Below are 13,503 nucleotides of genomic sequence, written 5' to 3'. Positions count from 1 at the left end.
GTAACACCTACATGTTGTTGGTCTACACCTTTTCCGTGGGGCGGGCACCGGACGACTACCCGCCAAGGACCGTGGCCGCCGGACAAGCAGCCGCCGTGAAGCTGCAACGGTCAAAAGGCGTCGCCACCGAAATGCCACTGTGAAGCAGCGTCATCAAGTGGCATCACCGCCGAAATGCCGCCGAATTTTGGCGGTAGTGCTTCTTGATGTTGCCGCTTCTTGGCAGCATTTCATCAGCTGCTTTTCCAGTGGCCAGTAGGCGGGCGCACATGGATGCCCCGACGGGCGCCATGGCCCCTGCGGGCACCGCGTAGGCGACCCCGGTCTACAGAATAATTAAACTTCTTAGCCATAGTTGTTTCCACTCTTTGTTGCGTGATTTTACACTGTCTAAATATTCATATGCCTATAAGAGCAAGTACCGTATTTTATTTTTTGACTCTTTAAATTTTCTTCCTGTGTCTCTAAAATTAAGTGTTGCCCTTTCAAAAGTTCAAAAATACACTTTTTGGCAAACAATTAGTTTTTCTCCCCTCTGTCTTTCTAAGAGAGCTTCAAACTAACCTCTCTTTTCTGTTTGTGCATTGGCAAAATCAGTGAAGTCAGCAAAGTGCAGAAAAGCAGAAAAGTACAAGCATGCAACATTCTTGAAGTTTGTTTAAAAAAAGAAAAAAGGGGGGAAAAAAAAAAAGTCCAGAAGGAATTCCATCTTGAACTATAAACATTTTATTCTGGGTCAAATTTTCCACCTAGAGTAAGGCAGTTTCTGTAGTTATTGCTTGAAAATAATCTGTCTGGACTCTGATAAAATAAATACTAGAAAACATTGCATTGCTTGAAAACCACACAGGGGAGTTACAGCGCAGTATGCTAGCGAACATTGCATTTCACAAGAGTTTCATCTCTTACATGTATGAAGTGTGCAGTTTCCTTTTAGGATGAAAGATAGAATTGCTTTTTAGATCTGTGTTGCTAATTCTCACATGTGAGTACCTGCTCCTCCATCAGTACTGATGAATTTTCTGCCTTTATCTCAGCAGTTAGAAAGGAGGTCCTATGATGCTGTCACAATCTCCATGGCAAGTGGTGGTTGCTTCCCAAACCCTGTTGAAAGCCTTGGACCCTCTTCCTCCTCCCATTGTCCAGCACTTGGCAGGCTCAGAAACTGAGGGTATTAGTGATCCCATGTTGTTTAGATTTTTCTCACAAACCTTTTTTCTAGCCCTAACCAGCCTCTCACCAGACCTCCATAAACTCTAAGATTCTAATAAGGTGCTAAATTCCATCATAGTAGCACTGTCTCTTTTTCCCCCTGCACAGTGCAACCTCTGACATGCTTAGGCTGTCAGCCAGGTCACTCTCTGCAACACGCTCTTTTGATTGGATAAAAGGGGGTGATGTGTGACCAGAAAGGGAAAAGCCATTAAAAGGAGTTTCTTGGTGAGTTTTGACTTCGGAAGAGCTGATAGATCACCCACGTCATCAGTGGAAGAGGGCAAACTTTCTCCATCATCCTTGGACTAGTTCAGCATAAAGGAAAAGGTACCAGTATTGAAGTTGACAAACTTGGTGAATCTTATTCACTCACTAGGAACAAATAAAGAGCCTTCAACCCATTGCCTCTCTCATCTAAAGAAGCTCTTAAGAATGTGTCGGAAGATCTGAGCAGTTGTTCCAAATCTTAGATTCTCTGATAAAGATTGTGAAATCAATGATCCACTCAGAAGGGAAAATCCATTTTCAAAGTTAATCCAGCCATACTATATTCATGTGGACAAGTTAGTTAAATTATCTTCAGACTGCAGGAATGACTACTCTTTTCCTTATCTCAATCAGTACTTCTCTCAACACAAAAAATTTCCATTGAAGTGACTGGAGCAGGGAGCATCCCCGAAGAGTTGTTTGCAGACCAGATAATGAAGAGCTTGCTAAAATGATCTTTGAATTCTTTTCTCCTGCTTTGCAAGCAGCCATAGCCTTCATAGTCTCTGTTTGAACAGTCCTTTCTATCACCTGCTCCCAGTTTCATGAGCCAGAGAGGCTACCATTTGAGACCGCTTCTCCTCCAAAGTCCTGACATCTCAAAACTTGTTCCTTGCATAGGAGGTCTGAAACTTTTCTCTTCCTTTGCTGGTACTATGACCAGCAGCTATGCTTTCTAAGATGGGGCGATTCCTCATGGAATCCCAAGACACATCCTCTCTGACCTTCTTTCTCATTATTCTGGTTCTAGAGCACAAAGAGGTCTTTTAGTTCCTGTTTGGGAATTTAGGGGGGAAGGATATAAAAAGAAAATATTCACCTAGTACTGCTTTGGATTTTGTTGTTGTTGTTTTTGTTTTGTTTTCTGGAGTTTCATGTTGTATGATCACAGATTTTTAGACTAGATGGTATCATTATGATCATATAATTGAACTTCCTGCATAACACAGGTCATTTCCTGTAACATACCCAACATCATGTGGTTGGATCAAAGCATGTGTTTTAGAAAGCCATCTAATACTGAGTTCAGTACACCAAATTACAGAGAATTCACCACATCCCTTGGAAATCTGTTTCAGTGGCTAATTACTCCTGTATCCAAACTGAAAATAAAGTGCAAATGTATTATTTACTCAAACATCAAACTACCTTTAGAACTTGTTAAGCCCATTGCAAAAGTAGCAAATGGGCAGACTTACTAAGCTGATGTGAGGTGAGGGGATTGGAAATTAAATTATTTTTTTGTTGTTGTTGTTGTTGTTTGGGGGGTTTTGGACCAAATTTTTTGGTTCCTGCCTCATGTGATCTATTTGGTATCTAGTTCACTCAGAAGATAGTGAGGTTTTGCATTTGGCATGAGCACGCTCTGGTCCTGGAGGGCAGACCCATTATCTAGTTTTCTGGAATCTCATACACGTTCAAAACAATCAACTTGTGTGTATGTGTGTGTGCCCCATCCCCAATTTTAATACTACTTTTTTTCTGTACCACTGACGTACACCTGTACTTAGATGTTACTTAAGTTCTAGGGAAGGTGCCTCTTTAAATGAATACCAGCAGAGTGAGGAAGATAACTAGAATGCAGGCAAGAAGTTTGTTTCCAGTGCAGTCTGAGCAAACAATGTGAGAAACTCCTGTAAAATACAGATACCAATACAGCTTGGAAAAGGAGTTGCTGTGTAGCTAATTATGGGGATAGATGTTTGGTAAGAGAGTAAAAGGAAGCTGTACATTTGTATTGTCTCTGACTTCAAAGGAAAGCTGCTGTAATCAAAAGCTAATGTAGTGACTCAACAGGAAAGATCTGATACCTCAGGTGATTTAGGATAACTGTTAGGATAAAAGAAATGACCTCATATCCATCTAGTAGCTAGGGTAGGTGGGGAGATCCTCAGACAATGATATTTCATCAGACGGACTATAGCAAGCTGTAAGACAGCCTTTTAAGGCATGTCTACACTGCAATGTAAGCCCAGGGTTAGTGGGGCTTAAGTCAGCTGACCCTTGTTAGGTGACTCTGGGCTTGAGCATCTCAGTTGTATTTTAACCCTATGTTAAAACTTTTTTCTAATGCGTGCTTGAACCTAGTGCTCTGGTGTCCATGTTGCAATGCACAGACCCAAGTCAAAGTAATCATATCCCAGAGTCCCCATTTCCCCTGGAAATGTGACCACTCTAGCCCTGGGCCTGGGAAACTTGACTGCCCTCCCTACACATTACCAGGAAGCAGCTCGTTTAGCAAAAGTCTTGATCAGTTCGCTCTCCTTTGCAAACCCATGAGGCTCTTTGATAGTGTTCTTGCAGATCAGTGATCAGAAGAGAATGAGTTAATGCTGACTTGAGCTGCTGCTCTTTGCAAAGGGGCGGTGGTGGTGGGGGGGGCTTCTGTTTTCAATAGGTTGGATTTTAGATTGTTGGGATAGAAAGGACTAAGGAAGTATCCCCATAGAATTGTGGAATACTTCCAGCTGACTCCCAGTATCCAAGTCAGGCGGGGCTGCCTCAATACTGCAAAGGAACATGGCTCAGACCCTGGGTAGTGGCTTAAGTTGAGCTTGGACTCTCCAACCCTACAGGGTCCTGGGTTAGTGTAATTACAGTGTAGATGCGGGGGGTAGGCATCAGCCTGGGCTCAAGGACAGGCTTACTTGCAGTGTGGACATACCCTTAGAGTCAAGGAACAAATGGATGATGCTAAGAGCTGTTAGATTAACATCCTTCCTACACTGGTAAAATTTGTGTAGTTGCTAGTTTGAAGGATCTTATTGTAGATTCTGTGTTCAAGCATGTAAGTCTTGGCCCATTCTCTTCTCTTTTCTGCAAATGGACAAGTGTGTGGGGTTTTTTTGTTTGTTTGTTTGTTTGTTTTTTAAATCTGAACAGAGTTGAGATTTGTGTTATCCCTATCAAGTTGTTTGCTAGTGCTCTGGAAGGAAACAGAACTATGTCCTTAAGGCAAGAAAGTTGGATACCACAACAGTTAAAGTCAAAGGAATGGAGAAAGTCTCCATCTTTCTCCACAATAGAGCCTATAGAGACCACTGTGACACAAAGTGGAACAAGTGACATGGGATTGTAGGATCCTTCACAAAATCTTTTTTTAAATATAGATTAGAATATCCTTATCAACTTCTGATTTTGAGAAATAGTTACATGTAACTATAATTATGATAATGGCTGCATAGGACACAAGATGGCAGTTCTTAACACAAAGCAAATTAATTTTAAATTTCCAGAAGCATTGTTTTATACAGTTCAAAATTTACTTTATATGGTCACTGAATGATATTAGTGTCTCCAAGAAAGTTTCACTTTGTGTTCTTGCAGTCGAGGTCTTCAAACCTGAATCTCTTCAATATGATATTTAGTCTTTAATTTTAAAGTGGGCCTCTTAATTAAATTTTGATTTGTTTTTAAATAATCTTTGGATACAGCAAATAAATAAATAAATAATATTATGTATTTAGTCTGTCTCTGATTTCTGGGAAAGACTATTTTAGCTTTGCATAGTATGTCCTGTAATGTTTTGGTTATTAAGGCTATAACTCTGCAAAGACTTAAGCATATGAGTAGTCATATAAGATTCAGTGGGACTATTTGTGCTTAAAGTTTTTAAACATTTGTGTAAGTCTTTGCAGGATTGGGACACAAGTAACTATGGCTTCCTTTCCAATATCATTCCCATCCCACCCATATGAATTCTTGGTCTGTGGAAAGTAGAATTTTCAGAAATGTGTGGGGGTTTTTTTTTTTTACCTTCATGAGTATATAGTCTTCCTAAATTACAATTTTTTTCTGTTTTACTCCCATAAAATTGTCTTTATATTTTCATTTTTTATCTTCTGATTTAAAGCAGGCTCAAGAGTGTTTGCCTTGTCTGTAGGAAGTCTTGCTATTAACTTGAAAAGAAACTCATTTCTTAACAGCATAAATATCTGATCAGTCTGAATTGCAAGTATTTTTACCAGGCACAGCCTGGATATTTTTTTTTTTTTGTGTTGTTTTTTTTTGTTAAACCCTAACAATCTAAATAAATGTTATTAGAATTATATGTGAGTGTGGATTAACCAATTAAATTGTATACATAAAAGCTTCTCTTAAAATAACCTCACTAAATTGAGAGCATTTAGCAAGCAATTATTGATTATTTTGACACTGAATTCTTAACTTTGAAGATTCTTTAGTTACTCTAGAAGTTAAAGATTAGTGATGAACAAACTTTAGCTGGATCCTATGTAGAGCCTTCAGAATTACATGTGATGGGTCAATTTAAGAAACTTAGTGCAGTCTTTCTAAATAAAATGTTTAAAATGTTGCATGTTATTGACAAACGCCATGATAGTAGTTTAGGAAGGAAGTCAAAGTGGTGGTAACAAAGATATTGATTTAATTTAGGAGAGGAAAAGGAGGCTCGCTATTGGACAACTTTACCCAGCTTGTGTAGATCTCTGTTGGAATGTAAAGTTGTCTCACAAAATACCCTTGACATAATTACACACTTCCTCCTTTATTACAGGGAGTCCTCGGACTTGCAACACAATTCATTCCTCAGAATTTTCCCATAGGAATCAATGGTATGAGGGGGGATTGGTTCCTGAACCAAGGCTTTTCACCACAATAACCCAGATTTTTGTACTGAATGAATTATAGATGACTAATGTTGCAACATTAATGTATTTATTGAACACTGTATTTTGTAAACAGCATTCAAATAAACCTATAAACTCATATATGCTGCTCCGAATGCCCGCAACACAGGCGCAGAAAACCAGGGAGAACAGAACACATGCTGAGCCTCAGCCAATCACTGTTCAAGCTTTCTGATTGGCTCCCAGCCCCAGGCTCAGCCAATCAAAAACAAGCAGCAACCCTACCCGGCAACAAGCTACCCTGCTGCCTCGAAGCCAATCAGAAGCGACCCCTTCCAGCTCTATACCAGTATAATGCAACCAGGAAGTGATTTCAAGCGAACCGTATGTAAATCAAGTGAGGGTGAAACGGGCAGTGAATTGAGATGCGTGGTAAGTGGTGTCCCCTGTAAGTCAGCAGACTCTCCCTGTAAAGGCTCATAAAAAGGGCTGTGAGTGCGGCCACCTCAGTACCGACGGCTCCGGAAACACATGGGCTCTTTAAATGTGAAGGTAAAAAAACTATCTAAATTGTAAAAATCTGGTACCAATTAAGAAACTAAATAAACCAGTGTGTGTGTGTAAAAAAAAAAAAAAAAAAAAAAAAAGTTCCCAATTTAAGAGAATAAAATGGGAAGAAAGTGAAGAACTAGAACCATAAACATAGAAATCATGGATATTTATCTAGCCTGACTGATAAGAAGGGAAGTAGCCCAACCCCTGAAGGCCCAGCCAATTTTTATTCTTCTTCTGCAGCTGTCAGAAGGCAGATAAGGTGCACCAGCTGCAGAGCCAAATCAGCTAAAGCAACAAAATGAATTTCTAAACTAATGGTAGCTGTGCTTCTAGAGGAGTCCTTCCCAGGAACCAGGGTGCCCCCTATTCTGTCTTCATAAATTCAGTCCCTAGTATACTCTGCTCACTATCACGTGGCAGGTAAACTCTTAAGAGCAAGTCACAAGCCTGTGGTAACTTGTCTTCACCCCTCAGGATCTGGATGGACTCAGAGGTTTGTGTCTTGTGTGGTCAGGAACTGGGTCCCCTCTCCAGGTTTCCCCCTGGGGTTTGTCTCAGTCCCCTCCCCATTGCAAAATAAAGCATACATTGTCTCAGACAAGATGTTGCCTTCAGCAAGCCCTTCTGCCCCTTGAGTGGTTGTGGCTAATTTGCCTATGAAGAACCAGAGCAAGTCTTGCTCTAAGATGCCTGAACTGATGTTCATAGCTTCACCACCAAACACAGAGTAGATTTCTGACTTCCAAAATGACCGTAGGGGGAGCGCTACTCTGAGCACCCAGAGTAGGCGTCAGTACCTTATGATAGGGGACCAAATGGCTTAAATCTCCCACTTTGGGCACAGTCTGTGTGCCTTGCTTTGAGCCCCTCCACAGTCTGCCTAAACTCTTAGGCTATATTTTTTTCTTGTGTGGAACAATAGAATCTTCCTTTGTGACCTTACCCCCCACAATAAAAATCTGCAGGCAAGGAGTCAGCCCTTTCTTAACCCTGTCTGGAAGGCTGTTCCAAAGGGGAAGCAAAACAGAGTGGCACCATAGAAATGTTTGTCTCCACAGGACAAGAGAAGGCTATGCCCAAAATGCGGAGTCATGAGGGGGTGCCTTCCCTCAAGGGTTTAATTTTTCTGTTCTATCTAGAAAATTTTCAAACCTTAGCTCTCCTTCTCGTGAGCCCAGAGAAGGAGGCTTGCTTCAGAAGTTGCTGTTTCCCTCCACTCCTCCACAAAAACATCTCTCTCCTCCTCCAACACAATCTATGTGAGAAGCAAATGGAAACACTTTCCTTCTATCTGGACTTTCTTCTAGAGCAACTTTTTTGCATTTTCTGCAGAGTTGAAGGAGGTTGAAACAAAGTATGGATTCCAAAAGGGGTCCTCCCATTTCGTGTGCCCCAAGAAGAGGATTTAGTGCCCTGTCATCTTCCTCCTTATAATCTCAATCTGCAGAAGACCGTAGTCCTCTAAACAGAAGGACAGAGACAGGGACAGGATTTCTCCTTCCCATATCCTCTCTGGGAGACTCCCATAGGTGGCTTCAGTCTTCAAACCATAAACCTTTCTTACATGGGGTTGTATAAAATGCATTATAGACAATACATTTTATACACCCCACCCAAAGAAGTCCCCATGAATTGGAAGCTTCTTGAAATCAGTTGGTCTACTCAAGAACTAAGGTGCTCAGCATGAATAAGTGTGTCTGACTCTCTAGTCCTTAGAAATTATTAACTGGTTGTAGCAAGGTCTAATGCACATTTTAAACAAGACTGTAGTTGCATGATCCTATGAAGTATGCCCTGCCAATTGCGGAAGTTACTGGTGCAACACAGCAGAAGGTGTCCTGGCATTGGTTATAGCCACATTTGACCAAGGTGACCTCACTCCTGCAAACCTAAGTATTTTTCTGTTGCATATAATTATACCCCATGATTGTAGGTCGATTGCTGTAATAGCATAGTGGATCACCATTTATTCTCTTACATGTGCCTACACAGTTTCCCAAAAAAGTAAAACCTCTCTGCTTTTCTTTCTTTCTTTCCCACATTTTAGTGATTTTTGAAAATAGAGGGCTTCATTTATCCTGTTGATTTCAGTGGGTCTACTCCATACAAGTAAAATTACATGCATATGTGTTTGCAGGGTTGAGCCCTTTGTGATATATTATGGAACAGTATCTACTTACATATAATGATATAATTTGTTAGAAGCACAACTGGAAGCCAATTAGATTGTGTAACTTGCTTAATTAGCTTCCCGATATAAGCTAATTGTGTCTTTGTTAATTACCATTTTCAAAACTTTGCTTAAATTGGCAAAGGTGTTCAAAGCAAAATCAGGGGGGAGGGATAGCCCAGTGGTTTGACCATTGGGTGGCTAAATCCAGGGTTGTGAGTTCAATCCCTGAGGGAGCCACTTAGGGATCTGGGGCAAAATCAGTACTTGGTCCTGCTAGTGAAGGCAGGGGGCTGGACTCAATAACATTTCAGGGTCCCTTCCAGTTCTAGGAGATAGGTATATCTCTGTATAAGTAAGCTTCCAGTTCTGAGGCATATTATCAAAACGGAGGTGTACACCAAATAAAATGTCATCTTATGCTTACTGAAAAAAATTTCTGTGTAGTGGTACAGGTATCTTGTGTTAATCTTGTGTAAAATAAATTTAACTGTTTGAAAGTGTGAATTTGTAACTTGTATTTCAGTGTAGACTTGCTTACCCAGGTCAAAAATTGCTTTAAACACCTTTGCCAATTTAAGCAAAGTTTTGAGAATGGCAGTTAACAAAGACACACAAAATGAATGTTGATTTTTATAATGATAGAAAGGAAAACCACATCACTTTGTTACTGTACTTAAGAATTTATTGATCTCTGCTAATATTCTGCTTCTAGGGTCTAAACCTTGTTACTTTGAGACTGTATATGCTCCTGATATAAAATGGTTCTGACTTGCACTACACAGAAGTAATATTCTGTTTGTATATTTTATAAAGTATAATAGCTTTATTTCGGTAACCTTTTAGTGTTTTGTCCGTTGAGTGTTCTCATGAAGTCTATAGGTTCTCTGCTGTAACTGTTATGAGATTATGGCATTCAAACCAATGAAATGTTAATTCAGGTTGAAAATCTAAGCTAGTTGGGATGCATGATAATTTAGCAAGCAATAATTTCTGTTCACAGCACACTTACACGTGTACACTTGCATGTTGTCTCTTGAATATATATACACATATTCCACTAGGGAAAAATAATAAGTATTATGTGATGCAGAGTTAGAGGCTGGTAACAATAGCTGATGGTAGTAAAATGACATTTTTCTGGCCAGAATCATGGAAACAATTATGTATATCTTATCTGAAAGTATAAATATTTAGTTTTTGGGATGGTAGGTTAATAAATCATCCTTTTAAAACAAAAAAGTTGCACAGAAAATTCAAATTAATAATCTTTTAAAAAAAATTCATTATACCAAATAGATGCAAAATTATGTGTTTGATATGGCAAATGGGACCTAACTTCTGTGAGTGAGGTCCTTGGATTATGGTATATAAAACTGAGAATTCTACATCAGCTTCAACTGAGTATTCAAGTGGAGGGTTTTTATTCAGTATCAAAATGAATAATAAGAACAGTAGACCCTGTTAAACCCAGTTTTTGGACTATGCCCACATCTTCATATTTTAGTATACCGCAGATTTTTGTTTTTTGTTTTTTTAAATTGACATGCATAACACAGGGTTAGGAGTAGGCAGTAGGGAAGCTGGAACCTTTGTTAGCCGCATGACATCTGGAAGTGTGACCCAGGGGCTTCTTGATGGAGTCAGGGAGCTGACCCACTGCAGACACAGTTCTTACACTATGGATGGGTGATAGTGAACTGCCTCATAACCCTGAGTGCCCCTGGAAAGCATCAGAATGGCAATTCAGGATTGTGGGGAAAGCACAGTAGAGAAATAAGTATTGATATTTAGATTGTCTTATTTAGGTTTGAATTAATCATTTACTATGAGCAGGCCAGTTCACACCTCAGCACTATGTTTCAGGATATCTGCAGGCTTCGGAAGACAAAATTGCATTGATATAAACTTGGTTCATGTTTCCCGAGTTATCTTCAGAAACATGGGTAATAGCTATTTTAAGGAAAATTTTTAGAATCTACAGCATGATTTAGCAGCATTGTATGGATCAGGGAAAATTCTTCAACCACAGAATATGCAGGGACCTAAATAGATATCCTGTTGGATGTGGCACAATATCGTACGTCTCTCCAGGATGGTTGTTGCATTAAGACAGATGAGCGGTTAGTAAGCACTTTTTAAGAATGGAAGAATCCAAGATATTTGTAAGGAAGTAGAAGGAAGCTTGGCTCTTGAATGCAGAGAAATAGCATGCCAACCATTACTGAAAGAGCTTTTCTCTACAATTCCCTTCTCCAGGATGAAATCTTTTATTCTACCTATTTTGGAAAATTATATCATGCCATTATATTGAATTGGGGGCTTTTTAAAGAAAATTTCAAATCTTGGGTGACAGTCTTAAGTACTGTTTTAGATGTGGGACCAGATTATATCTACTTCATTTATTCCAGCCACGAAATCTGCCAGAGATCAAGGTTATCTACCTGTACCACCTGCATGTATTGCCATTGGCCTTCATACCACCCAACAAGAGGGATGAGGGAAATTGCAGAGTGTTGGCAAAACTAGCATAACTTAATGCTGAAAGACAACTCAAACTCTGGATGGGCAAGACCAGACACTATAGAAATGGAGTAATGTTGCTTCATTCGAACCAGAAATCTGCTGGTGCTTCAGGGACACGTGCTGAAAAAAGCAGATTCTCCATGGGTCCATATAAACATAATTCCTAACAAGTTTGTATAACTCTGTTCATCTAAAGATCTCTAAGCTCTTCATGGAGGTGGAATTCCTGAAAATCCCCAACGACTTGTCTTTAGCAGAGAGAGTTATCTGTGGGCTTAAGAAAATGAGGGAGGCATTCTTGAAATTCTGCTTCTTTGGGGGAACATTAAGAGCAAGTGAGAGATTCTTCTGTTCTATGCTGCAGAGGGGAAAACAGGGCCTTTGGGTTTACATAGGGTATCAGGAGTAATTTGGATATTTGGCTATGGGTTTGCAACTTAAACTTTATCCTAGTGTCTAAACTGGGTTAGGGATCTGTATGTATTTCACATAGAGAAATATATTGAGTAATATAGAAAACAGATATTCCATAAAACAGTTTAACAAAAGGGGTGGGGGACCACCAAAACCCCTTTCTTTTGATCAAGTGACAGTCTGGATTTGTGAATAGCATTATAATTTATAGCCAGCCTGGAGGTTGACTCAGTGCTAATGTATCTTGTATAAGCATTCTTGCCATCCAGAAATGCTAGTTTTCAGCACAAGGTGGTTAATGCTACTGTAAAGGATGTTTGTCTCAAAATAGACTTCCCTCACATGTTAGCAACAAAATTAAAGCACTGATTTTTCTCCCATCCTTCATTTAATTTTATCTCCTGGTGTTTAGATTAACACAGCTGGGAGCAGATGTCCAGTCAGGTAACTGCCGGAATCAGTGTTCCTGTACTTCACATCTTTTGTTGTGGATTCGAGTGTAAATAACATAATTTTGGTTCCAGATAAGGAGGCATTTTGAACACCATAAGATACAAAAATACAAATGGACCTGGTGATATATTATTAAAAATGAAGAAGAAATATTAATGTTGGGGAAGAAGAGGAACAATCCAAAATGAAAACATTGAGCTGGAGGAAGAAACTTACAAAGCACTAGTACCAAAAGAGACATAGGGTGATAGTGGACTGCAAATTAAAAATAGACAATGTTTTTTTTGCTACCATATCACACTCTGGTTTGGGGTTTTTTGATGCACATGTAAAGGCAGGTAGCCAGAAGCCATAATTTCTCTCTTTGCAGGCAGTTATACCTAGAATAGAGTACCTCAGTATCAACCATTTGGAGGGAGTTGAGACGAGCAACAAAAATAATTATGAATCTGAAGAGATTCATATGTAAGGAAAGAGTAAAAGATCTAAATTAAAATTAATGTTGCATAGAGAGGAGTAATTATTGACGATAGAAGACAATTGAAGTCTGAAAAGTGGGATGAATAAGGAATACAAAAGCCAAATAGGAAGATAAATAGTCCTAAATTCACCTTAACTGTGTAATGGTTTTCCAAGAGAAGCAAAGGAAGTTCCATCACATCACATGCTTCAAAATGGACTAGACAAAGCATTAAAAAAAAAAAAAAAATCTGGGGAACAATCCTGGATTGGGAGGAGAAGGAAGGCTAATATAGGTAATCTAACAACTAATGTTATCTCCTTCAGAGCTGTTCTAAATATAGGACTTTGTCATCAGAAAAATGCCAGTGATTGGCTTAAGAACCTAATATTTCTTACACAGCATGTTGATGGCCCAGAATGACCCTCTTTTTCTTAACTGTAATCTTTGCAAATTATTTTCTATGTTGGTTTCCCCAGAAATTGCAAATGACCTATATTTAAAAAAATATAAATAGTGCAATCCAGTGGCAAATATGCTTTTGTGGTGAGGGAACCTTAGTGGTATAAGGAAACAGAATTTTGCTTTCAAGAGGTACTTATAATTAGTGGGTAAAAATGATATGCAGAAAACATTGATCGAGTCTTCTCTTTAATCAAATACTGTGTTCAAAATAATTGTTTTTCATTTACTATAAGAGATTTTATATTATGTGTGTTTGTAACTATGTTGTACAAAACAAATGCTGAAGTTAGCATTCTGAAAAGACTATATGGCAAGGTTAAAGGAAAAAAATAGTATGTAACAACTTATCATGAAGTGCTTTAAATTTAAACAGTGCTGCGAAAACATGA

The 13,503-nt window shown here is 39.1% G+C and overlaps 1 protein-coding gene across 1 annotated transcript in view; it reads left to right on the top strand.

Annotated features, from left to right (window-relative positions):
* Positions 1-13,503, top strand: part of SPRED1 (sprouty related EVH1 domain containing 1) — a 102,433-nt gene that overhangs the window by 51,643 nt on the left and 37,287 nt on the right. The gene's annotated exons all lie outside the window — the stretch shown is intronic.

The sequence above is a fragment of the Malaclemys terrapin genome, chromosome 4 (assembly GCF_027887155.1).
Source record: "Malaclemys terrapin pileata isolate rMalTer1 chromosome 4, rMalTer1.hap1, whole genome shotgun sequence".
Classification (NCBI taxonomy): domain Eukaryota; kingdom Metazoa; phylum Chordata; order Testudines; family Emydidae; genus Malaclemys; species Malaclemys terrapin.
This window is presented reverse-complemented; position numbering and strand designations above follow the sequence as displayed.